Here is a 27,129-nt window from a genome sequence, read left to right as displayed (position 1 = left end):
TAACACCGATATAAGCCTGTTGAAGCATACGGTGATAATAGCCTGTAAGAGAGAATGGTTGTTGGGATTTCTGAGCTCCCAGTCTGCATTTCAACTGGAACACCTCATTAAGTTGGGATTCCGCCTCAGAAAGTCGTACACATCTCACCAACCCTGACCTCAAAGTCCAAGACGGCTGCTAGGCTAATCAATAGCTGTGAAACACAGTACTGTCCCAACTTCTATCTGTGAACATGTTGCCTTTATGTTTTTATGTGCAAAATACCGTGGAATACTTTGTTATCAACTGGTATATCTAGTCTAGCCGGAGAAGCTAATAATGATGCTAGCCAGTTAGCTGTACATTTCCAGGACCGCATATTATTCTGTATCTATCTTCTCCTCCATCAACACGCATAAAAGCTAAAACTCAATGACTTCTTTTCTTGTTCTTTAGGATAAGCCAGTGAAAAGTGATGTGAGATGGCAATCATCATGTAAACAGGCAGCCTGTTTGTATATTCTGCACATATAGATACCGGCAAGACAGGACAACTGCTAACTGAAGAATCAAGTTTACAGCTTTAGTTTGGATTTCTTAAGATAACATACAAAGTCTGAAATAGGACTCAGCCATGAGTTTAGGATTTAGGACAAGCAGAAGGAAAGTTTTTCTATGATCTGTCTTCATTGTATATTTTCCAATGAATAGTACTTCATTGTAGACATACATATGTACACAGAGATTCAAACTAACGAGTCAGAAAGCTCTGTTGAACGGAAGAAATTAAAAGGAAAACATGTTTGTCCTGCCTGTGGAATGAAGACATACTTCACTGACTAGTAGAAGAACTTCATTCAGAATACACAGAACATTTATTGATCCCTATTGAGTTGTCACAGGTCATTTCAGGATAATTTGAAATGAACAGCCATCATTCAGTTTTATTGCTGTGTAGGCACCGCTGCTTTGACCCTTGATCTCCACGCCACAAACGGCTCTGAATGTTGTTGAACCTCAAATTTGAATGTTTCATTCATTTATAGAACAAAAGAACCTGCATATGCCTAAGTTAACTGGTACTAAAATCCAAGTTTTATAGTTAACAGCCTGATGATGTCCAACATGATGTAAACACGTTCCTTTACATTGTTTATTGTTGTTGTTGTTGTTACAACAGGTCCATGCAGCATAGATTTGATTCCTTTTTAGTCCATTTCTGCCAGCTTAAAGGGTGAGTAATCTCTATTTTTCACACAAAAAGCAGTGTAAGCCGAGTTTCAGGTGGCTTTACTTCGCACTACATCCCTACTTTTATCCATAAGTCATACCCAGATTCCTTGGTGCTTCTTTAATATTTAGTCCCTCTGATCTTTTCATATTCTCATGTTCTTCTACAGGCTTATTCTGTGTCAAGGGTGCTAGTTCATTTTACATTGTTCTCTTCCATTCTTCCGTCCTTTTCTACTTTTTTGGGGGGAGAAGCATAAGGAGATTATTTTGGGGGGTAATTCCATTGAAACCGCTCTGAAATAACTTGACTTGGCATGTGCCTATACAAGGCTCCACAAAAGGCTCCAGGAATACTATTCAGTAATGGGGTAAAGCAAGAGAAGAAGCAGGACAAAAAGGCTCTGTGTGTGTGTGTGTGTGTGTGTGTGTGTGTGCGCGTGTGTGTGTGCGCGTGTGTGCGTGTGTGTGTGCGTGTCAGTGTGTTACAAGAGCAGCTGAAATGAGAGAGAAGAGAGAGAACGAAATCACCTGAGAGAAAATAAGACAGCTAGCGGACGGGAAAAAAAGGACGAAAGAGCGACAGAGGAACCGGTGGAAAATAATCAAGCGGTGAGAAAAGAGAAGAGGGCGAACTAGTTTGGTACTCTACAAAAATAACTATATTTTGAATCATTCATTCAGCGTGTTATGGCCCTCTACAGAACACGTTTTATAACAAAAATGTGTATTTATCATCCTTTCATGATGACATCTCTGGTCTGCTTTTTGGACCTAAGATTCGGATAAATTTTGATAAATCGTATTCAAATTTTGGTCAAGAATGTTTGATCTTATTTTTCAGGTTTAAGCATGTTTATAGATCATCTCAGGAAAACAGAGTAAGAGGAAAGAAAAATACACTACATAACCACAGAAGCAGTAAAAAGGAAATGCAAGAAATAAAAGGGAAATGGAAAAGAGAGAAAAAGGAGGCAAAAAAACTCCAGAAAAATCAGAGGAGGGGGAGAAGAGAAGGAGTTGGGTGGGGGCAGGCGAGTTCACACTGCTTTCTAACGATAAGAGCTGCAGATAGAAAGACAGAGAGGGAGAACAGGGCTAAAAGAAAGACGAATGGAGGCAGGTTACAGCATTACAGCCACCAAGAGAAAGGCGAGGGTGGAGGTGGTTGAGGAGGAGGAGAAGGAGGTGGAGGGGTGTTCATGGGCCTCCCACACACTCCGGATTAGGAAACATATGCAGTGGAGTAGCGAGGGATTAGGGGGTGAAGGAGAGCTGGAAGAAGGAAAAGAATGTTTTTTTTTTTGGGGAGGAGAGGAGGGGGCGAAGGGGAGGGATGGAAACACAAGTGCTCGGCCAGGCGTATTTCCACCCCGCTTTCATCCTGCATCCCCTCCTCTACCGTCCTCCTCCTCCTCCTCCCTCCCACCCACTCACCTTCATCTTTGAACCTCTGGGATGACGAGATTGGTGTGCAAGGACTCGGAGGGAGACGCTTGCCGGCGCCATCCTTTGATTGTGGTTATTTGCTGCGAACACAAGAAGCATATCGGGAAAATTGTTAGAATGAGCAAAAACCTTGAACTTAATTCCTTTTAGTTTCACTACAACATGGCCAGAGACTCTGTGTTGATCTGAGGGCTGAGTGTTTTCATTCAAGGAAGAAGTAGAGTCAGAAAGAAAGGCTTTTTTCATTTCTGCAAGTCTTCGACTAAGAGACAGAATAGATCCAAAAATCTAAGTTATAACAAAGATAACTTAAAACATCATTGTAATTGTGGCAATTCTTTATACATCGACATCTCTCTGATTTTCATTTACAATGATCATACTTTTTTGTATAACTGACATTTGCTGAGTCACATCATGGTAATTTTTGCATCTGTAAAATGTGACACATTGCATTGTGGGATTGACAGCAGAAAGTAGTACAAACTCTTTTTCTTTCCTTTGTTTGATTTTTAACGGCATTATATAGCACAAAAAAACTCACACTCAATATTTGGACACTGAAGTAAAACAGCAGACAGTAAACACAGCGTACAGAGAATGATTTTGAACAGTAGAGGAGCAATGACAAGTTAATTAATCAATTACCCAATTGAGACAAAATTACCAACTATGTTATAAGTCATTTTTCAAGCAGCGAAGTCAAACATTTACTGGTTTCAGTTTTTCTTCTTAAACGTGAGGATTTGTTTTATGACAGTAAATGAAAAGTGTATTTGGCGGCAGGTTGGACATAGAAACAACGTGAACAGGTCACTTTGGGCTCTGAATGAATCTAGAAAATAATAGATTAATTGTTAATGAAAAATAATTGTTAATAGCAGCCCTATTGGACAGTGTCTGTTAGTAAAAAAAAAAAGAGGAGCTTAAATGAAAACAGCACCACTCACTCATACACACAAGTTAAAATATACACAATTTGCATGAATAGTTTTTTTTTTTTGTACCAAAATAGCAGTCTTCTGATTAATTCACCTGTATGCACAATAACTCAAGCAGGTTATCGGACCTAAATTATGGTTCAAAGATGTGTCAGCATAAATCAATGAAGAGATCTGGTTTACATTGTTTCTAAACTTACTAAATTGCTTTGAACTTTCAGTCACTCTGCACTTGTACCCATCGGCCAATGCCACAAAGCAATTTTCCTGTGAGGATGATAAGGTCGATCACACTCAAGCTGCTTGCATTAAAATATAAATTATTCAAAGCAAAAACCATTAAATACCAACTAAACACCACGTTTTCAAGTACAAATATTCACAAATCATAGAAACCTATTGGGCTGACTGGTACATCAAACAAACTATCTCCTTGCTCTATTCATTGTTCCATAATGCCATGCACTTAAATAAATTGTGCTGAATCATATTTTGGCACCATATTATCAGATTCACTTTAAACCTTTAAGCTAGGCCAAATTAATATGAAAATATAATTCAGAAATACCTCCAAAATACAAATTGTATGTCTTTTAGAGAATCCATCCAAAAAATATCTGATATAAGTAAAGGAACTTGCCGCAGTCGACCACAATGGTGTGTGTGTGTGTGTGTGTGTGTGTGTGTGTGTGTGTGCGTCGATGTCCACATGAATGTGAGCTGCTGCACACAGAAGAGTGTGAGCGAACGCTTGTGTGTGTGTGTGGTATAGCTGATTGTGTATTTCTGCCTGTGTCTGTGTGCGTGACACAGGGGTCACAAGTCAAGGTCAGGTGATAATTCGCCAGAAATGCCGGTGAGAGATGAAGGGATGGAGGAACAGTGGAGCAAACGAGAGAGAGGGAGGAAGAAATGATAGAAAAGTGATGGTGAGGAGGAACAAGAAGGCCAATCATTGAGGAAGAAGAAAAACCTGCAACTGCAACTATCAACCAATCTGTCTTTGTGCTCTTTTTGGCAATTTCCCCTCACCTTGTCTTTTGTTTTGTCTCTAATTCTTCTACTTTTCTCATTTCATTCCCTTTTTGTCTCCATTTTCCATCTCTCATCTTGAGTGCTTTATGATTACAAGAATAGATCTGGGAATACAAAATAAGAGTAAACACACAAGAATATATTTTCTTGTCTTAAAATCACCAAAATCTTAAAATCCTCCAACCTTCCATCCTCCATCCATCACTTCTGCACCACTTTTGTACTACACAAAATAATAATATTTCACTTGCTCTTTTCACCCTATTGTCCAACACATTTCTCCCTCCTTTTTTTCCACCCTCCCTCTCTTCACGCTCACACACACACAAACACACACACTCCTGGCCCACAGAGGTCAACATTTGGTGGATGAGGTCAGGCGTCTGGGATGAAGTTGACCTTTGACCTGGAGGGCACGATTGCCCGATCGCATCCTAACCAGCTGGACAATGAGCGAGCCGTCTGACCAACGGTGTGTCTGGTTGTGTGTATGTGTGTGTTTGCAATCAGTATAAGTGAACATGTGAGCATGTGCGTATCCATGTTTTTGTCTGTTTGTGTGTGTTCATTGTTGTATGTGTGCTTTACTGCCTGTAAATCCATGTTCCAATGTCTGTGGCTCTGTGTGTGTGTGTGTGTGTGTGTGTGTGTGTGTGTGTGCGTCGATGTCCACATGAATGTGAGCTGCTGCACACAGAAGAGTGTGAGCGAAGAAATGAGATTTACCTCCTCAGTCTCAAAGGGACGGGGTCGCGCTGCTTGTTACCTACGCCGAATAACAGAACAATATTGATCTGGAAGGGGTCATCCATTGACGAATCCTGTCTTTAGTCTTTCCAGCAAACGCTCATCACTTCCTGTCTTCTTCCTTATTCGGGGTTAATATCTCATTAACTGCTATTATCTCCACACCGGTCACCACGGCAACAGCTAGCGGGACAAGAGCTGACAATTCCCCGTAGCCTGCATCCTGCGGATCAGACAGGCAATGACCACATTATTGGAAATCAATCCAGGGGAGTTACTGTTTCCCTGACCTCCCAAGCTTCATTTCCACTATTTATTGAGGAACGCTCGTCAAACGTCGACCATTGTGAGGTTTACACAGGCGTCGATACACGCAACGACGACAGTCAATATGCAACGAGTATTATTATTGTGGTTAATTATTTTGAGGTTCATAAATTAGACGTTAGCTGGAAGCCATTTCTTGTCAGAGAAAAAGGAGTTGGTTACATGGATCGAAAAGATTTTACATTTATTATTTATCCATTTGGATCGTTGTTTCTTTAGTGCTGATTGCACGTTTTATGATACAGTGTGTCAAGCAGGAATTAGAAATACAGTCATAGATGTTATCAGTTAATGTGGAATTAATTCATTTTAGACTACTGAGCTACACAGAGATGACAGTGAACCACGGGGGGTAGGAGAAGGTCTATATGAGAGGGGCTTTTCTTTCTTATCAGTCACTGGACAGTCCTGATCCTTATTTTCCACGGAGCAATGGAGGAAATATTATTTAACAGCCTACAGTTGGAGCTTACCTACACAACTTTACCATCACAGTATTTTGAGGAGTACACAATCTGCTTTTCTTATTGATCACATTTACAGCATATATTTTAGGCGAGGTAGGTTAATTTAGGATGAGAAGCACCCAATATGTCACTCAAACTACCTTGTCTAAAAATATAACTAATCATGCAAAAGCAGATCACATCCATAAATAATTGTGAAAGAATTTTTTAATCATGAAAATACTACCTTAATTCAGTAGTAAGTTCTGTAGCAAAGCTACAAGTGAAAGCTAGGCTGTTAAACAATAGGCCTACTTCCTCTACTGTCAAGCTTTAGGTTAGTTACATATTTAATTTAACATTTATAAATAACAACTGGGTTTATTTGGGATAGCCAGGCTACACATTACATTAACATACAGTTGACCTTGAGAACCTTTATAGCTATCTGGCTAACTGCACTGCAAATTAGGGGAATTAGCTATTTAGCTAGCTTTAATTGCTTTAACATCTTTGTAAGAGAGGAAACGTTTTTACATGACTGTATAACTCATCTGTAACTTAACCAAGTTCACATAGCTTACTGGTCTCGCCTGTAAAAGTCGTTTGGTTGAGGTTTTTAATGCTAACCGATGAATGGGTCCATTATTCACAGCGCTATGTGGCTAACTGAAGCCTAACGCTAGCTTAGCATAGATAACTTTCCGTTATTGCTGTTGTAACGTTACATAAAACCTGGTCTGAACAAACATTGTTTAGCTGCTCAGACATCGTGTAGTCGGACGGGTTGATAACAGAAGAGGTGATGAAAAAAGAAAGACAGTTTTTATGCGTTAACCTTTGATTTTCAGTGAAATTACCTGACGAATTAGCTGAAATTGTGGCTGAGAAGCTAACGGTTAATTTGAATATTAATGCGCCGACCGAACAGCACCTGTCATACTTGCGTGTGTGTCGCTTAGCAACCACAGTGTACAAGCTCTACCGCCGGGCGGAGGGATACAGTCTAATTAACTAAAACCCTATTGTGTAACGTTTGTTTACAGCATTACACGTTAAAACTACAGTGTTTAGAGGGGGAGACGTTGTTACTACTGGACCTTCAAGCTACTCACGCGTAATTAAAATGGAGTCTGGTTCGCCGGGTGTTGATGAGCCGCGGTAATGGCAGAGTGGCCGGCTGACCTTTGACCCCCAGGGGTCGGGCCGGCGGGGTCTGGCTCGAGGGGCCGCGGTGACAGACGCTCCCCGCAAATTGATGAAAAAGGCAATCGAGTCTGTAATAAAAGCAGGAAAATAATCACATGATGGCCTCAGTGACAGTGACAGTGTTTTTGTACGTTTCATGTTGACTGGAGAATATAGACCCGTGGTTTCAATTATCCCAGCAGATTAATGCGCGTTAAAGACGTTCATGTCTCACGTGCACTGATTGTGTTTTGTTGCGTTCAATAAAAAGGTAATAAATAATTCACCTGAGCTGCACGGCCTCTCTATTTAAGTTTGTTGTTTTCCTCCGAACATATTTCGCAGGCTTTAACTCGCTTTTCTTCAGAGTGATAATTCAGCCAAACAGCCTAAAGGTCAGGTTTAATATTAATTTCAATAATAAATTGCATTAAAAGGAAAGTAAAACGTTTGTAATTCAAGCGAGGGAGCGATAAAAAACAGCCCGCTGCAGCCTCGGTATCAGGGGACACGTGGCCCTCCAAGATATGAAATTGTGGAAATTATTCATCAATTCAAATGAAAGTCAAACTGTTTGGGCTCAGATGGAAAATCGATCGATGACAAATGTGCATTTGAACGCGTTGGCAATTTTCAGGGCACAATGAGGAAAATCCTCCTTTCCAGAGATCAATGTTCAGTCTTTCACTTTATTGATAAACTGATATTAAAATCCACAGAGTTGAAGCCTCGTGCATATTATCTAAATATATATTTTATCAATGCTTGAAATAAAAAAACTCAAAATATATCTAAATACCAATAACATGCAAATAAAACAACTTTCCTGATTCTTTGATAGTGATATGTATGTTTATTTCTTTAACATGATATGTTTATGCATATAATTTCGTTTCCTTTCATTTTGCTGCTTTTAATAAAACATTTCACTCTCATAATTTAAATTATTTCTCAGTGGCAAATAATCAAACTCTCTCCAGTTTCTCTGACGCGTTGGCGAGAGGCCATTTACATCCGCTGCATAAATCAAAACTTGACCACAAATACGCGCAAAATGACTCGCAACTGTGTGTAGTATTGATATTTGACATTTATTATCAAACATTATCGCGATATTTACGCCCTTCCGGTGATTTTTGCTTATTTGCATATAAGCAAAAATATTTAAATTCGCAGAATTAACAGGAAGCTTCTTACATTTCGTTTCAAATGTGACACAAGTGGACTGAGCATTTATATCCCGAACGAAAAATAACAAATTACTTAAAATACGAGTCTTAGTAGGAATTTAAAATAAGAATATCATATAGTTTTAGAAAGAAAAGGCTCAACGTTACTCTCTTTAATTTATCACTTACTGGAGCAGATAAATGTTCACTAAACTGCAGAGCACGTGCAATACATGTGAAATAATGATTTTATTAGAAGCTGAAAACATGAAGCAGTGAAGAAAAAAAAACAACAACCTGCAGCTGATTCCACGTCAGCCAGACCGCATTTAAGACGTCACAATGCGGTGACGTGACTGATATTAAAACAATAAATAAATAAAAGTACATTAGAATAAATGCGATTTTAGTACGTTCGTCTTCTACGTTCATCCATACAAGTGGCTCTCGCAGGTGAAAGGTTTTGCTGCAGCTGCAACAGCAAAAAGTCTGACACACATTTTTTTAAACATAAAGAGCTTAAAGACGAAAATCTAAATACATTTAAATCATAATCTGATGTTTGAACTGATTCACGGAACATTTACATCTTTAAAGCTGGACTTAAAGATACCTGGAGATCATCACGCCGCTGGATGAGGAAAAAAAAAACAGAAATGCATGTGAATGAACTGATTATAGCTGGTGTAATTCATCGATCGGGATTAAGTGAAGGCTATTAGAGGGATCAATGGCTCATACAGAGCGTGTGTCTGTGTCCGTGCAGGGTTCAGACGGGTGGCAGACTCTGGACCGTGTGTGTGTGTGTGTGTGTGCGTGCACCCTGACCGATTTCCATTAATTTACCTGATTATTTTTTATTCTGAGGAAAACCAAACAAACGTCGCGGATGGATCTGTCTGCAGGATGAGCGGTAAAAACAGTCAAGAGGCAGAAGAAGAAGAAGAAGAAGAAGAAGAAGGGCTTTGTGTGTGTGTGTGTGTGTGTGTGTGTGTGTGTGTGTGTGTGTTTTAAAGAGATAGAGAGAAAGAAATCTGCACCATAAAACAAACTGATAGGAGAGCTCGTAAATATATAAAAAAGGGAACCAGGACGAATCTCTTCCTCTTTTTTAGTGCAACAAGAGGAAGAGGAAGAGGAAGAGGAAGAAGGGAGGACACCTCTGCTCTCCCCCTCTTCCTCCTCGTCCCTCAGGCCGGCAGGGTGTTCCTCTCCCCTCCTCTCTCCCTCCCTCCCTTTTTTTTAATTGATTTCTCATAATTAACTCAGCGTGTTCATCGATCTCCGACCAACAACCGCCTCGAGATCGGCAACCTCATTATTTCCGCGTTAACCCGAATAATCCCGAATAAATACTGAGCACATTCGATAACAATTAGGGCGCAGACAGCACTAAATAATCCCGCCTCCTCTCAGGTGACCCGGCCCGCAGGAGCAGGAGCAGCAGGAGCAGGAAGAGGAGAAAGAGAGGCAGCAGGAGAGGAGCAGGAGCAGGAAGAGGAGAAGGAGAAGCAGCAGGAGAGGAGCAGGAGCAGGAAGAGGAGAAGGGGAGGCAGCAGGAGAGGAGCAGGAGAGTCCAACACAACAGATGTTACAGACAAACATCTGGACTGTAACCTCCTGAAGCTCACTCTACTGTAATGCTGCTCACTTCTCCTCCATTTAATCAATTAGCACTGATTAAGCCCCCTCACACACACACACACACACACACACACGCACACACACACACACACACACACACACATACACACACACACACACACACACACACACACATACACACACACACACACACACCAGCTCAGCCAATTAACAAGGAGGCTGCTGCACATCAGTCACTGTGACTGTGGTCAGTGTGTGAGATGTCAAGCTGCAGCATCTCTCTGCCAGGTTCAGCATGTCTGTGAGAGGAGGAGGAGGAGGAGGAGGAGGAGGAGGTCAAACAGGCCTGCAGGCGGCAGTTCACCCGGCTCTCCTGCCTCCCTCATGTTCTCCTCCTGAAATACACAAATCAAAAAATTATTTTTCTCCGTCATTTTTTTTTTTTTTCAGGGAAAATGAAAAAAAAAAAAGGTCATCATCATCTCATTATGTTAAAAAATGTGTGGGAAGTATTGACAGGAGGAGAAGTTGACCATGAGCGTGAACTTGTGCTCTCTGACCCCTGAGAGACAACAAAAGGGGGCCAAACACCAAACCTGGAGGGAAAGATTCACCTCACAGCCGGTAATCAGTTTGTTAAGTGTTATATACTTTTATTTTACCTAACTTTTAAATGTTCTCTTCAAAGATTAAAGTTTGAAATTGAAAAACAGCAAGAAGTGGACTAAACTTGTGACACAATCAGAAGAAGAGGAAGAAGAAGAAGAAGAAGAAGAAGAAGCTGGATATGTATTTGCATGAATGTTCAGGATTCAGAGCGGAAAGAAAAAGTCTGTAAGTTAACACATCTGATCAGAGCTGTGGGATATTAAATCACCTTTATCACAACATCACAGTCTTCCTGTGGCTCAGGTCTGCATAAACTTCAGGTTAGGAACTTATATGAAATTACCAGTCATCTTATCGTGAATGAAAATCAGGTAATTATTGGTATTTTGCATCCCTCTATATGTCTTGTCTGTGTCTTTAACTTCCTGGAGGACGAACAAAGTTGAGTTGATTCTTGACCTTTGAAATTGTTTCTAAGGTCTCAGACAAAAAAAGGTCCAGGTGTGAAGTTGGCGACTTAAAATCAAGAAACAAGTCAGAGAATAAAAATGTATTTATCGAATAAAAATCCCCAAAAACTGCTGTCAGATTTGGGGAAAGTGTTGAGTATGAACGCACGTTTTGATATCTGGAAAACTAACACGTGCTTGCAAACAGGATTATTATTGCGCTCATTAATTTGGATAGGTATATATCTTAGCTTACTTATTTATATTTCAGCATTTAAACACAATTGGTTAGTCACATATTTGTGTTTTACATTTCATTTTAATATCTGTTTTAGATATTTAAACTGGAAAACTTCCTGTGTCCTGATTTTCAATGACGTGAAACCACTGGAAAACTTCATCCTGCACATTGATGCTGTATATATATATATATATATTTTTTTTTAAATAGAGATAATAATAACATATAGGAATACTTAAAAAAGTTTTGAATCTTTTTAGATTTTTTTAAATAGCTTAAAAATATGTTATCTGTTGCAATTGATGTGTTTTCTCTCCTCGTAACGAGCCCCCTAGTGGCGAGGAGGCCCTGCAGGGTGTGTTTCCAGCAGCTATAAAGTGGCTGTAAAGAACAAAATAGTTTTATATTTGAAGTAAGCACAGAGTAAAATCTAATGTAGTGGAGAACATGAGAGCTCTATGTTCTTTGGAGAGAACAGAGAAGAAGAAGAAGATGAAGAAGAAGAAGATCGAACAGGAAGATCAGGTAAAAAAAAAAAAAAAAAAAAAAAAAACACCCCAGAAGAGTCGACATGAAACTTGACAAAAATAGAACAAAGGCGAGCCGAGAGGAGCAGGGCAGAGCAGAGAGGAGTGTAATTGAGGAAGAGATAATAGAGCAGAGTAGAATAGAAGGGGGCCAGGAAAGGACAGAAAACAGAAAGAGAGTGAGTGGAGAAGGGGAGGGAGCTGGGTGATGGTGTTGGTCACGGGGGGTTAAAAGGAGGGGGCGTCTAAAGCTTGTGAATTAAACGCTGTGAGGCCCCTGTGTCCTCGGCACGTGCACCGGGCCTCGAGAATAAAGAGCAGCCCCGGCCCATCTGGCTTTTTTAGAGGCAGGAAGAAAAGGGGAGGCAGAGAGAGCGAGTGAGAGAGGGAGAGGCCGGGGAGACGTGGACAGAAAGCAGGTGAGGAGAGGGGAAAAAAGAGGGAGAGAAAAGAGAGAGAGGGGTCCAACGCTCAATGGAGAGACCGTGACATTAACACAGCCGGGCGTTTAGGGTGCTTCATTCCCTCCTGGGGGTCAGCGACAGGAAAAAATAAAATAAAAACATATAGGCTCTCATTGTTATGTAAGGTCTTATTTTGAGGGAACGCGTGCTCTGAAAGGGTGGAACCTCGGGTCAAGGGAGGGAACACAAAAGAGAGGGAGAGAGGGCGACGAGGAGGAGGAGGAGGAGGAGGAGAAGGAGAAGGAGAACAGAGGCCAGAGTCGGTCAGAAAATAATAAAAGAGTCCGAGACAAGTGAGAGAAAAATACGTTCAGAAATCAGTTTAATGAGCTGTGAAGTGTCAAAACCTCTGTGTGAGTGTGTGTGTGTGAGTGTGAGTGTGTGTGTGTGTATTCATCAGCAGCGTCAATAAAACACACTCACCTTTAATCTATAGGTGTCCTTCAGAAGATGTTTCTATACCTTCACAGTCCCTCTCTCTCTCACACACACACACACAGAAACACACACACACACACCCTTTACCTCGCCTGCAGTCGGCATCTTAGCTGTTTCCATGGCGACGGAGTTGAGACCGCAACCAGAAAAGGGGGGCATGCACGTGTCTGTGTGTGTGTGTGTGTGTGTGTGTGGACAGCAGCAGCAGCAGCAGCAGCAGCAGGTGATGAGGCTCAGCTCCTGGCAGACAGTGTGCTTCAGCATCTGGGAGAGTGATTTCTTTCCCGTCCAATAAAAGTTATATTAAGGTCAAAGAAGAAAAAAAACAAGGAAGGAGGAAAAAAAAAATAAAAGTAGAGATTGTAAGCATCATTAAAGGAGAAAACCGAGTATATGGAGTGAAGAGAAGTGAGGAAAAAGTGAAGCGGGATGCTTTTTTTTTTTTTATAGCAGCGAAACTCACAATCGCAACAGACAGGACGGCTCCTGTGGTTCACTGAATCTACAGATTCCGAAGGCCTTTTCCCACAAATGCAGGAATAAATGTTATAAATGTCGGCAAGGACACACTGCAGCAGTTTATCTTGTGATGACGCCGCGCTCACAATCTGCTTAGGTTTGGGTCACAATAAAAACACTAGGTTAGGGTTTTGTCTGCCACAAACAAGGCTGGAAAATCTCCAGAGGTCTCCTTGAAAATCTCCAGCGGTGACACACTAAAGAATGCTGAAGCGCAGCCTCCAACTGCAGCCGCTGACTCGCCCGGTCTCGTCACCTGTAACTCCACCACCATCGCCATCGCCACCGCCTCGACACGTGAAACTGAGGTCACAAACGTGTGAACGTGATATGACATGTTTGGTTGAAGTATCAGTACGGTGCTCAGCCTGTGACGTGTACAGATGTGAACGTATCAGAGGTTGTGCCAGCGTTTCTTCCTGGAGAGCAGGCGGTGGAAATGTGTGATTTTGGGGGTTTATAAATGAAACATAATGTGGATAAATCACTCTGATGAAGGCCTCGTGTCGTCATGTGGTGGGTGAATAAAGAGCAGACGTGTCCAGGAGGTCGTCAGGGTTGCAGTTTAGTAACTTGAGCATATTGTTCAATGGTAGCACACTGTTTATTATCACCAGTCATTATTAGTGTGGGGTTAAACCTTTGATTAAAGATCTCCAAACAAGCTACACAAAGAAAATCTCTCACGTAGAATGCAGGAAAAAAAGCACCTTAAAATCCTTGAAAAAATCCATAATCTCCTTCTCCCTCATTCGAAATGTCAGAACATATGAATATGTGAATATTTAAGTGAGATATATGTTGAAATAAATGCACAAATAAATAAAATCCTCCCTGGAGGGAAGCAGTAAAGCCGGAACGATCAGTCGATCAGCTGATTTGATTCATTCGTCCCTCAAATGCAAAAGTGAGAAAAAATCTTTGGTTCCATGTTTCTCAAATGTGGAGATTTGCTGCCCTTTCTTTGTGATATTTGAATATGACATCTAACTGGACGTTTTATAGATCAAACAATTGATTCATTGACAGAATAAAGTGTCTCAGTAAGTCACGAGCCAGCATGAACAATATCAGGATCCTGAGACATAAGCAGCTACATAAAGTCCAGCCATCACGGATGTTTTATCACGAGTCTGTTTCTCTGTTTTTTGTTGATTTGTCAGCAGGATTAAAAAAAAACCACTACTGAATGGATCTCTATGAAACTTGGATGGAGGACGGGTTTCGGCCCAGAACAGAACCCGTTAACATTTGGTTCAGATGGGAATAAAGAAACACTGTCAGATCGGGACATTTTCATTAGTTTCTCGGGGAATAAAGAAAAAAAAAAAACTGGTGAAATACAAGAGCGTCACTCTGAGCTGAAACTGCTCTCCAACATGTGCAATTTTAGGCAACATGACGAGGAGAATGTATGAGGTCAGATATTGACGGCGGGAACAAATTGTCATAATGGCGCCTGAAACGTCAGTGATGCTCGTTTTTACTCACATACTCCGGCATAATTTTAAGGGTAACTAAGTAGATTACACAGTGTAATGCATATTTAAAAAAATACTCATAAAAGCATTAAAAAACATGACTTAATTACAGTAATTTAAATCAATGTAGTTAGTTACTTCCACCCCTGATGACACCTGTATACTGTTTTTTCATAATAATAGTTATAGAAGGTGGCCGGCCTTTATCACAACACCATCAGCCACATAGGTCAACTTGATCATAAACGTACTGGAACATGATTTATATATTTTAATTAAACCAATATGAGTATCTATATATGTATGCATATATGTGTATGTATGTGTTTGTGCTTTCTTCTTCTTCTTCTTCTTCTTTTTTTGCCTTCTTGTTTCAACTTCTTCTAGTTTGGTCTGACTGTGAGGCACTTTGTAAACTGTTTTTAAAGCTGCTATATAAATAAAATAACTACTCATCTTATCAACAATAATAGCTCATGAATTTGAATCCAACTTCTTCACTGATTTAAGATTCTATGAGGAAAATCACATTTTACAGGCGGTATTTTGGAGAAGTGGTGGTGTGTTCAAAGACTCTCTGAAATCCTTCAATTGGAGTATTTATTACATGATTTGTTTCACATAAAGTATCAATAATAATATTCGCATGTAATCCAGTCACTGTTTGTCGATTCTAGCGAACAGAGGAGGGTTTTCTTCGGTACACGTCATGACCTCATCTCTGCACCTTTACTTTCACTGTGTGTGTGTGTGTGTGTGTGTGTGTGAATATTTTCTCCTCCCACCACGAAACTTCCCGTCAACGCGCTCATATCCCGTCAACGTAATGAAAAAAAAAAACCACAGCAACCCGGAAATCACAGCAGAAGTTGGGAGGTTCGGTTCTGTGACTCGTCACCAGAAGAAGATAACTCACAGAAACAACATTTAACAACATCAGCGGGGTGCAGGAGGACCTATGGGGGCGGTGGAGATCTCTATAGACCAGGACGGAGCTCTAAAGGTGGTGCAGCGGTATGATCTCAGGTACGTGAACGCAACGAGCAGCTCGCGTGCGTCTGTGTGGGGCTGTTCACGGCTGCTCGGTGACCTCAGCTTCATATTAAGTGTGTCTATCGCTGCTTCTTATAAAATACAGCACATTAAAACACGTAGTAGTGATAATAATAATAATAATAATAATGTAGAGTTCACGTCTCGTGCGGTTCCGAGAAGTGAAGGTGTGACAGTGCAGCAGTGAAGTCCACAGGTTTTATTCGGAGGTCTCACACAGACCTGTGTGGAGGATTTGGGTTTTAAACCGAGCCTGTTTGTGGTGCTGCTCTTCACGCAGGCCGGTGCTCAGGCGGCTGCGGCCGGAGGACTTCGAGCGCCACCGTGTGTTCACATGGCCGACCTGCAGCGTCAAGCGGCCGGACTGCTGCTGCGGGTTAGGAGACGTCGAGGAGGAGGCCAAGTTCAACCGAGCGCTGAAGGCCTTCTTCCTCATCGTCCTCTGTCTGTGCGCCGTCAGGTGAGTGCTGCCTGCTTCAGGAAACACTGGAGGAAGTTTGAGCTCCAGACCAGAGAGAACACCTGAGTTCCACGTGCTGAAAAACAACCAGTATAGACCAGCTGTTTTTTTTTTCAGCAGGGCAGTCAGAAATGTTCCACTCTTCCTCTTCCCACAGTCGAGTCGTATTGTTTTGAACAATGAACGAGCAGACTTTGATCCACAGACAGGCGATGTCACCATCCATTGGATCTTATCTCAGAACATATACTTATATATGTATATATGGTTACAACAGTCATGTTTCCAATCCCGTTTGAACTGTGCCATAAGTCACACACATGACTTCTGTTGGTTTAAAGTCACGACCAGGAACTTTAAAATGTTTCCTGATTCCTCTGATGATTATAAATGACCCGTAACAGCTAAAAGGCGATCACATTATGTAACATATAAAATCAGATGGCAAAGATCTTTATAACAGCAGATGCATGGTGTCGCACCATGTCTCTCGACAGGCGCTGGAGTCAAAAAGTTCTTCGTTGTCTCTTTAAAAGATCATTTTTAAACTCAAGAAAGTCGCAGTTTGACATAAACCTGTGAAAGCACGCTATAAGAAAGACGACACATCCAGCAGAAACACTGGCTGAAACCCACAACCCAGTTGTTCCTAAACTTTTTATACCGTGTACGACTACTCTCCAGGTAAAACCATCATGACTGCTGTTAGAGCTGCACTTCTTTCTTTACCTCAAGCGTTTTGCTTCACTCGGCAGGTTTGGTAGTGTCAGCCGTCAGCCGTCACCACGAGCTCCAGAGGTTGAACAGGAGCATCATGGTTAGAAAGCACCGCCTCTCCACGTAGTTCTCTGTCCTGATTGGATAAAGTGGGTGATGCTGGTGACATACATCGCGTTAGATGACGTACTTCACTGAACTAAGTGGTATTTTAATTTCAATCAGGAGAGACTCATATTTTAGTGAATATGAAGATTTACTGCTGTGTGTATGAAAGGAATGAGAAAGTCTTTGGCGGTTCGACTCCGTGGTGATGAAGTAATATTTGGGGTGGTGATGAAGAAGCTGTGTGTGGAATAGGAAACCCTCCCGATGGAGTCGAGACTCTGGTGGTGGTGCTGGAGGAAGAAAAGGATCCTGGAGATCTGATGACGGGGGAGCTGATTCTGTGGGTTCGGGTGGAAATGACAGCTGACAGCAGAGACATGATTTTTGGTTAAATGGAAAGAGAGCACATGAAGAAGGTGAAAGGAGGGAGCAGCGTGAGAGGCGAGCTTCATATCTTTACATCAAACCGCGACTTTCTCTCAATGCAAAATGATCTTTTTAAATTGGCGGCACAATTGAAACGGTATCAAAATGTATCCGTCTCTCTCGCCACCGACGACTGAACGGTGTCTCTCTGAAAGGCGGTCCCATGGGGCAGACTGGAAGCTTCGGGTCGTTGCCTCTCTGTTGACGTCTGGTTTTAAGAGGCGGGCCTACGAGCATGATTTGTGACATCACAAACAGTTTGGTACAATCCTGGTTGAGCGCTGAAGCATCGTGTGTCCAGCAGGGAACTGACACATATTTGCTTAATTATAGTTTGACGATTTCAACAAGATGCTTCATTGTTTCAAGATCGGAAGCCAGTTATTTTATATTGGTCTTAAACATGTCTGGAGGAGATCTTTAAAAAAAAAAAATCCACATCCTAAAAAAAGAACTTTTAGTTTGTTTATTAATCCATTTTTCCGATTTATAAAATGTCCAAAAACAGTAGAAAGACGCCTGTTACAATTCCCCTGAATGTGAGCCGATGTACTCAGATCTTATTCTCCAGCTCATAATCACGGAAAACAAAGAATCAGCGGCACATCTTCCCGTTTGAGGAGCTGTGTTTGTTAGAAAAATGACTTCATTTCTCCGAAAGATAAATCAGCCGATCGACTAATTGTTCAGGCTTTACTGCGTCCTACCATGGAGTGTTTTTTATGACTTTGCAGCATAATAAAATCATAGGCGGCAGACAAACTTTATTCCTTGTATAATAAACGGGAGTCGAAGTGGATTCACCCTCAGATATATCCGGAATTATGTGAATGAATGAATGAATGCATCTAATCTGTTTCCTCTGCTCTCCAACAGTTTACTATTTTATGAACAGCTTTTAACACGTGGTGAGTGCTTTTCGATCACTATTATCATCGTTATATCTAAAGGATGAATGTAAATGACATCGCTGACGGTCTTCTCCTCCCCTGCAGGAAACTGGGATGACATACCTATCAAAGCGTGGCTGTCCGGGTGTTTCGACGTCGGGCCGACCGGAATCCTGATCCTCACAATATTTGGTGAGCTTTTTTTTTTTTTTTGCTTTGTGCTTCCTAAACGTGGATTTGTATTCTCGTCCTGTCACAAAGTTTCCATAAACACACCCAGAGCAAACACTAAGCGCAGCACTGAAATGTGTCTGGACTCCGTGGCACAGATGCAGCCGTCCAAGCTGCACGGGGGACTGTTTGATAACCCTGCAGTGGTAATGCAGGTTATTGGAGGGGAAGGGGTTGGGGGTCTGCAGCGCTGCCTGAGAGATTGGCTTTGCACGGACGCCTTGCGACTTTAAGATCCTATTTGGTCCACTGGCTTAAAATCTAGAAGGAAAAAAAAAAAAAAGAAATCTCGGTACTAAGGTGCTTTTGACCAGATAAGTCAAGCTGGATGTGAATTTGTATTCTGAACCACGGGCGGGCGACGTTTTTCACTTCCCGAAACACTGAAGCGTCCGCCGCTACGTTTAACAGAATTGAACACGGGCTGAGAAAACACACGCGGGGGACGGGATGGACGCGATATCAGCGACACCCGTACAGTCTGATACGGTCAAATATAATGCTCTTAATTTGAGCTCTGTGAAGCTTTTAAAGGGTATTTTTAATGAGAGGTTTTGGTTCATCTTTAAAGGTTTTTCTGCCATTGTTTAAAGAACTATCAGGCTTTCATTAAAGTGTGTTTTTATTTTGTGTTCCATAAACTGGGCGTGTGGACAAAAAGTATGAGGTTCAGCGTACATTATACACCCCAAAAGTTCCTGCCCCCATCCTTTTATCTCAACAAATAAGACTTTAAAAAAAAATATATAAGTTTATGTGTAAATACGCTGAAAAAAGGTAGGTTTTTTTTGTGTATTTGACTGCATTTAGATGTCGTAATTTTCAGCGTCTACACACGACACTCTGCATGCTGCACTGATGCGGCGACACATGGCTGAGACGATCTTTGTGTGTCTCCCGCAGCTGCTGTCCTCGCCGCCGGTGTGCTCGCCAAGTATGTGATGGAGAAAGCGTGTTCAGCGCCGCCGAGGAGAGAAGAAGTGCAAACAGTCTCGGCTCTCGTCCAGCAAGTTTAATTAAACACAATGTTTCCTGCAAACACAAGAGGATTGTTCTGCGATGAAAACAGGACGGTGGGGGTCAGATGTGTTGTCACTGCCGCTTTTCCACTATATGACAGATGAATGACTGCAGCACGAGCAAAAAATGTGTTCTTACATTTGAGTAATTTGTACTTAATGTGATATTTGCACATGAGATGATGGTTTTATCCATCAGTGTGGGTCCAACTCTTTTTAAACTTGTGTTTAAAAAAAAAAAATGGGGATTATTCCTCAATAAAAGACACTTTTTAAATCATCTAAAGTAACTACTGCTGAAATACTACCCCCCAGTATTAATGTTAATTTCCTTTAGTCATGAAAATGAAAAATCCTTTGCTTCATGGACAGTAAACATCCACACAACATTGTTCTGTGTGATGCAGCACGTGAAACACTACAAAGAGTTATTTTTCATATTTCTTGTTATATTTGATAAAAGAGATCTCGATGTACAGTGAACAAACACGTGAAGACGGAAAGTGAAATGAAGAAGTGGACAAAACGCTCACTTCCCGTGAAGAGAATCTGAGAGTAAAAAATGTGAGAATGCATTTTTGACATTCTGAGGTTTTTAAGAACGCAGTGTGTTTAAAAGAAAATGCAAAGATCAAAGATTTAGTGGATGTTTCATGTGAGGTAAAGAAATGTGTCATGGAGGGGGAATATAACAATATATTGTGAGCATTAATAATGACAGTAGGTCTTTTTTTTTTATACATCTCCGCGAGTGTGTGTGAATGTGTGTGAATGTGTGTGTGAAATCGATCAAATCACCAAATGCAATAAAACAAAAGCAGCTGCTCAGAGTATCTGTGTTGTATATTAATCTTGATATTTTCTACATTTTGATTGTGTTTCTTCATTGATTTTCCTCTATGCTTTCGAAAGATGATGATAATGTGTGTGTGTGTGTGTGTGTGCGTGTGTGTGTGTCGGCCGTGTCTGAAACATAGATATGATGTCACATCTAAAGATTTGAGGATGCCTTTTGTTCTGGTCGTTTTCATCTAGATTTATAGATCCGCCAGTGCTTTGTAAAGCGCCGCTCGGCGACATAAAGTCCCCCTTATTAAAGTTCGTTTTTAAACCAAGACGAAACCAAATGGACTCTTGAATGGAGGCGATGTTGAAGTGGCTCGCATATCACCGCGACACACAGACGAGAGGAAGAGAGAGAGAAAGAGACAGCGGCCACATACAACACCATTCATTATTAACACACCCAATATAGCTGGACTGGACACCTCTCTCTCCTCCACCCGCCTGCCCCCTCCCATCCCTATTAACACACACACACACACACACACACGCACGCACATATATATACAGGGAGAAAACGAGAGCCCTCCAGGACCCTCCCCCTGACCCTGCGACCTAGGCGCCATGGCAACCCTCTGACCCATCCCGCTGTTGCTGTGGTAACAACCTTGGAGCATGTCTGACCACTGCCCCCCTCCCAACACACACGCATACACACACACGCATACACACACACACACACACACACACACATGCACACGCGCTCCCTTTAGCCCTACAGCCGCCACCCCCCCCTCCACCACCTCCTGCTCCACGCCGAGCCGAGGCAAACCGATCGATATTCTATCACACAGAACAGTGGAGCGAGAGAGAGGAGGCCACGGGCCAGCCAGATTACTGGGAGGAGGAGGGGGAGGGAGGGGGGAGGATGGAGGGAATGGGGGGGGGGGGTTAGTGGTTGACAAAAAGAGAGCCTGTGTGTGTGTGTGTGTGTGTGTGTGTCAGAGGAAACGAAAAGGGTTTTAGGGAAGGTAGGAGATGTGTGTGTGTGTGTGTGTCAGGGAGGTGTGCAAAAAGGGGTTTTAGCGTGCGGGTGTAACCGGGTAGGAGATTGAGGGAAGATGTGTGTGTGTGTGTGTGTGAGATTTGGAAGAAAGAGGTAGTAGTAGTAGGAGGGGGATGAGAGTGTAAGTGGGTAGAAGATTGAGAGAAGGTGTGTGTGTGTGTGTGTGTGTGTCAGAGGAAAGGTGTTTTAGTGTGGTTGTTATGGAGGATAAGAAAGGGAGGTGTGTGTGTGTGTGTGTGCATCATTAAGAGTCGAGTGGAGGTGCACCGCTATAAGGCATCTCCGCTCTTTTTTATTCTAACAGATGTTTGTTAGTGGATTCCTGCCTGCCACTGTGTGTGTGTGTGTGTGTGTGTGTGTGTGTACTTATGAACTGAATACTTTTATGCGAGTGTCACACACCCGCGGGTGCCGAGCACTCACACAGGCTTATAGGACATTACTTACATTTCATACAGAGGAAGAGGGAACAAAAAGCCAGGCGAGCACAGCACGAGGTGTCGTGTCCACACGTCGAGACAGAGGAACAGTTTATCAGACGTGAATTTAAGAATTAAACGCACAATAAATACAGCATTTTACCGGGAAGCCTCTGATACAAACTGTAAAAATGTATTTTTTGTGATAATTGACTGTTCAGATCTTTGGCTGAAGTAAAAGAAGGAATGCCAAAATTAAATAATACCCCACTGCATGTAAAAGTCTAATGTCTCAACCCAGTGTCAAGGCTGTTTGTGAGTAAGTGTCAAAATGAAATGTATATATTCTTGTGTAAAAAGGAATCGAGCACTCTGGCACGACTTTAAAATGTCGTGTTTCTGTGTACTTAAATCCTGAAGGTTAAGGTCTCAAGAACGGATTTATTATGTAACCACAATCCTACAGATTAAATGTCTTTACTGATTCACAAACTGTAAATATATTTTTCTAACCTTAACCAAAGTGATTTTATTGTCTCAACCGAACCACAGACTGGATGTCATTAATTGTGACACCGGACTTTCTACACCCAGTGTCCACCCCAACATCTTCCCTGAGACGCCAGCGCGCTTCATAAACGCGGCGCTTCATTCATTCAGAGACGTTGTGCAGGAACAAAACATTAAAATCAGAGGCCACGTCCACGAATCCTGTAGATCACACTTTGTGACAGTTTCACAAGCTGCTGCGAAGAACAACAAAAATCTAACTTCAAGAAAAACTGCATTTATATTTATAATATTATATAATATCATATAATATAATATGTATTCGTGGCCACAAAGTGTCTTGTTATAAATAATTGTTGTAAACAGGGTTTACAGTAAATACAAATACTTACCGGTTACCTACAGTTCATGGAAGTAGAAGGGAAGAAGATTAAGTTTTGTCTCACTACTGAGGTTACTGAGTTCCTTCTCATGAATCACAGGATACAATACTGTTGCTAGGAAACAAGGCACAAACAAATGGTAGCGAAATGAAAATATTCACGAGATAATTTGTTCTAAAAATGACATATTTATGAAATGTGCTTGTTACTTAAAATGTCTTTTTTAAATTAAAAGAGTGGTATTGTTTTTAATGTTTGTTTTCTTTTTTCTCACATCACTGTTGCTGCTGCAGTGTGCCTTTATAACTATAAACTATAATTCATAGTATAATGAGTTATAATCAAGTTTATCATAGTGCAGTTAAAGGGTACATTACATGTAACGATGTAATCTTATTGTGTCACATGCAGTTTGGCTCCTTTGTTGTCAGAAGACATGCATGTTACATCTGTTGGTACCATATTTAAATGTTGTGACAATACAAATACATCAATACATATCTACTGGGTAATTTAAAAGTATTTACCCCCTGTTCTTGTTCACGTGTGCCTGTAGGTGCCCAGTATTTCCCCGATTTCCTGTATTACCAAAGTGTCAACAGTGAAGGAGGCCTGGAATCTAAAATGATGTCGCAAAACATCAAAATAAAAGCACACGGGATGAAAATATCCCTATTACAAGTGTAATATTTTTCCACATTTTATAAGAATAGAAATAGTGATTTATTAATATGTGGATGTGAGCAGTGCTGGGTGACAATATGTTCTCCTTTAATGTGGTGGGTTAAAATTATAAAGTTAATGTACTTTACTTTTCCGTCATTGGCACATATACACTCTTGCATCAGTGTGTACACAGTGATTCACAATACACACAAGCATATACACAAGTACACAGAGTCCTTTATCTGTTTTGATCCATTTGTGTTTTCCATTTGTTTTAAACTGAATTTAAAAGTCTGATTTAGTTTTTCCGTTTGTTTGTTTTCATTGTTTCTTCTGCTTGTTTGTATCTGTAATTGTTGGGCTTCCTTCGTATTAGCTCGATGGCTTCTTGACCTCTCCTGACACGTCTGTTATTGTGTTTTAATCATCAGATTTTATCTCATTTTGTGTGTGAAAAGAAATAAAAAAAACAGTTGATGATGGACTCTTGGCTTCATCGACACACTATATATAAATCTGCTGCATTACTTTCAGTGTGACAATTTATTTTCTGTGTAAATAAACAAACAAAAATACATAGAAGTGTACATTTTCCTGTCACGTCATCCATATGCACTTCACTCTGAACCTCTGTCTAAATCATACAGGTGACACTTTCTGTCCTTTGGTACCGAACAGACATGTCTGAAGAGGGCGTCACATCTAAACTGAGCGCATGCACACGCACACGCACACGCACGCACACACACACACACACACCTCTGACTTGTGCTCACGGTGCGGATGATGATGATATATTCTTTCCATCATAGTTTTCTTTTGGAATTGCATCCTAAAATAACTCCTAATAATTTCGTAATGGGATTTTTATTGTTTCTTTTTAATCTTTGTTTTGTAACGCATCATCTGTATCCCGTGGATTACTCTCCAAATAAAACAGCCCGTAGACGACATATTAACACTACTGATCCGGGGGTAATTAAACATAGAAATAATGTGTGTGTGTGTGTGTGTGTGGCAGACAAGTGGTTACTGAACAACAGGAAGGAAACATAATACTGTAGGTTTCTGGAAACTCACAAGAGAATGAAAGAGAAAACAATGAAGTCACAAAAGAGGTGACCTATATCCCTGGGTTAGAAGTGTGTGTGTGTGTGTGTGTGTGTGTCAAGTGGGCAGGAGCACTCATTTGCTCTGTGAGGCCTGTAATAGTATTCATGAAACATGGACACAGTTGCTCTCAGTCAGTGTGTGTGTGTGTGTGTGTGTGTGTGTGTGTGTGTGTGTGTGCAGACATATAAAGTAGAAACATAAAACTACTGAAGCCGAACCGAGTCCGTGTCTGATTACGAGCCTTTTTAAAAGCTACATCACTGCGATTAATACACAAATTGATCAATTGACCGTATTTTGAGAGGGCTAAAAGGGAAAAGGCCTCTCAACACATTAATAATTACTAGTTATTTAAATAATTAAAATAGAGTGCAAACAATAAAACAACTCAATTGCTTTTCCATCGTCTGTTTGACTGTGGTTATGTTCTTCAAACTTCCGCGTTTTATTGTGTTAGATTTTTAAATTCAAGTCATAAAGATCATCAGAGATATTTTGTTCAGTAATTACAGCTGTGCTGTTGTACTGCTACATCATGTTCTGGGTCATTTATTTCACCTTAGCTTAGAGAGAAGTTAAACAAGTGTTTCACCCAAAGAAAACAATTAAACATGTAAAAATATATAAACACAGAAGTAATACAGACGAGAGTGGAAATCCTGTCATCATTATTGATTTGAACTTATTCTGGATGTGTTACAGCGCCGAGTATCCATGCTCTCCTCGACCACATATCATCAACATTGTGTGAGGACTATTAATGCATACGATTCACGCTAAAATGTGTTTACATCTACTGGAAAAGGTTGAGAAGTCTAACGACATGATTACTTCCTGATTCGGTTTGTGGTGCTGATGACTTTTTGGCTCGTCAGGAAATGAGCTTTTGCTGTCCACACGCTGCAGGAATGTTGAGCCAGTCGTTATCAGTTGTGGTGAAATGAAGTTGCTGCTGCTTCTGATGCTTCATTATGTGGATTATTTAGTTATTAAAACTTAAATGTAACCTTGTCCAGCGTAATTCAAGTCTCCAGAAGTGGCTGGATGAACTCAAAATGACTTTGATTTCAATGAACGAGCTGTCTGGAGCCACTTTATGTTTTCTTTCAGTTTTTTTTTAGTAGTTCTCATCTACTTCAGTTGTTCAGGAGAATGCTGCAGTGCTGCTTTGCTGTGAAGCTCCAGAAATGTTTTGCGGACTACGAAAAACTACACCTGACTTTCCATCAGCGTGAGGGTGAGCAGATAATGACTGAATTAAATTTTTGGGTCAACCATTCCTTTAAGGTGAGCTCTCACACAATCTGTTGGAAACCTACTTGATTTAAAACAGCAAGCAAAACCTACAAGTGTCTTTAACAGTTCTCCAAGCGGAGTCAGATGATGAGGCTGAAACATTATTTCTGACGACTGCAGCCTTTGTTACATGTAGAGGTCCTGGGTCCGTCTTTACCGGTGTTGCTGGTTCTTCGTTGCCTTTTCCCCCAGACACTGCAGGGTTAACTTACCCTCGCGACATTAACACAAGTCTTTCCTGTTCATGGCACAACCGAGTAGAACGGCTCTTATACTGCTTTTCTGTCATTGATGAGAACTTAAAGCAGGTATAATTGATATATTTTAGAGTAATCACAAGGATCTGCAGCTCCCATCAGCTTTAAACTTTAATACTTGACTGTTTGGTTCACTCTCATTCCTCCTCTAGTAAAGTAATTTGAGGGGAAGAAGCTCTACAGTGGAGCATTTAGCAGCTAAAGAACCTGATATTTAATTCAGGATTGGTGAAAACTGGACTTGAATGATTCTTTTGCTTCATAATTGCTGGACGTGTGTATAAGCAACTCTTCACTATTATACGTCAGTGTTGTGCTCTGAACTTGTTTCTGCTGCCTCCAAGTGTAATAAATCAGTTACTGCAGGTTTCGACCGCACCTTGAAATGTACCTTGTTTAGTCACTACAATGCTTTTGTTCCTGAAGATGTTCATGTGATACCTGTTAAGAGTTGCTGACGTCCTCGTGTGAGTGTTGAACTGCTGGATGCCGGGTGTTTAGATCAAACGACAATAATTAATGTAGCACCTGGAACGATCAGTCTAGCTTCATACATCTTCTGCCAGTTAGTCGAGTCACAAGATTTCTATCAAATTATGTTTTCTGACCAAACGGTAGAGAGTGCAGCCCTATTTGCACAGGACTGGTATTACCTGGTGTGCTCTTGTAATCGACAAAAATTGCGGAGATCTTCTGTAATTTTGTTCTATTGAATCTTCAATGTCTGTAATTACCTTCCATTACTCCCATATTTCGACAAACACAGAAGTCAAGTGAGAATCAGCATCTCTGTGATTTGCGGTTGTACTTTGTTTCCTGTTGTCAAACAACTGGAAAAGGAATATGATCGAGGCACAACACGGTCAACAGCTGGCCTGTCTTCAAAA

The 27,129-nt window shown here is 41.1% G+C and overlaps 1 protein-coding gene across 3 annotated transcripts in view; it reads right to left on the bottom strand.

Moving 5' to 3' along the window:
- Positions 1–7,098, bottom strand: part of pou2f2a (POU class 2 homeobox 2a) — a 76,683-nt gene extending 69,585 nt beyond the window's left edge. For 2 of the 3 annotated variants that reach the window (XM_030412579.1, XM_030412577.1), the window contains exons 1-3: positions 7,016–7,098; positions 5,362–5,605; positions 2,648–2,739 (exon numbers count right to left, since the gene is read on the bottom strand). The gene's annotated coding sequence lies outside the window, so the exon portion shown is untranslated. Of the gene's footprint in view, positions 1–2,647; positions 2,740–4,632; positions 4,740–5,361; positions 5,606–7,015 lie in introns of all 3 variants that reach the window. The other variant, XM_030412578.1, reaches the window with a different exon arrangement.
- Between the last annotated feature and the right edge of the window lie 20,031 nt (positions 7,099–27,129).

Source organism: Sparus aurata, chromosome 3 (assembly GCF_900880675.1).
Source record: "Sparus aurata chromosome 3, fSpaAur1.1, whole genome shotgun sequence".
In the NCBI taxonomy this organism is placed as follows: domain Eukaryota; kingdom Metazoa; phylum Chordata; class Actinopteri; order Spariformes; family Sparidae; genus Sparus; species Sparus aurata.
The sequence above is the reverse complement of the archived record's forward strand: the minus strand, read 5'-3'. Positions and strand labels throughout refer to the sequence as shown.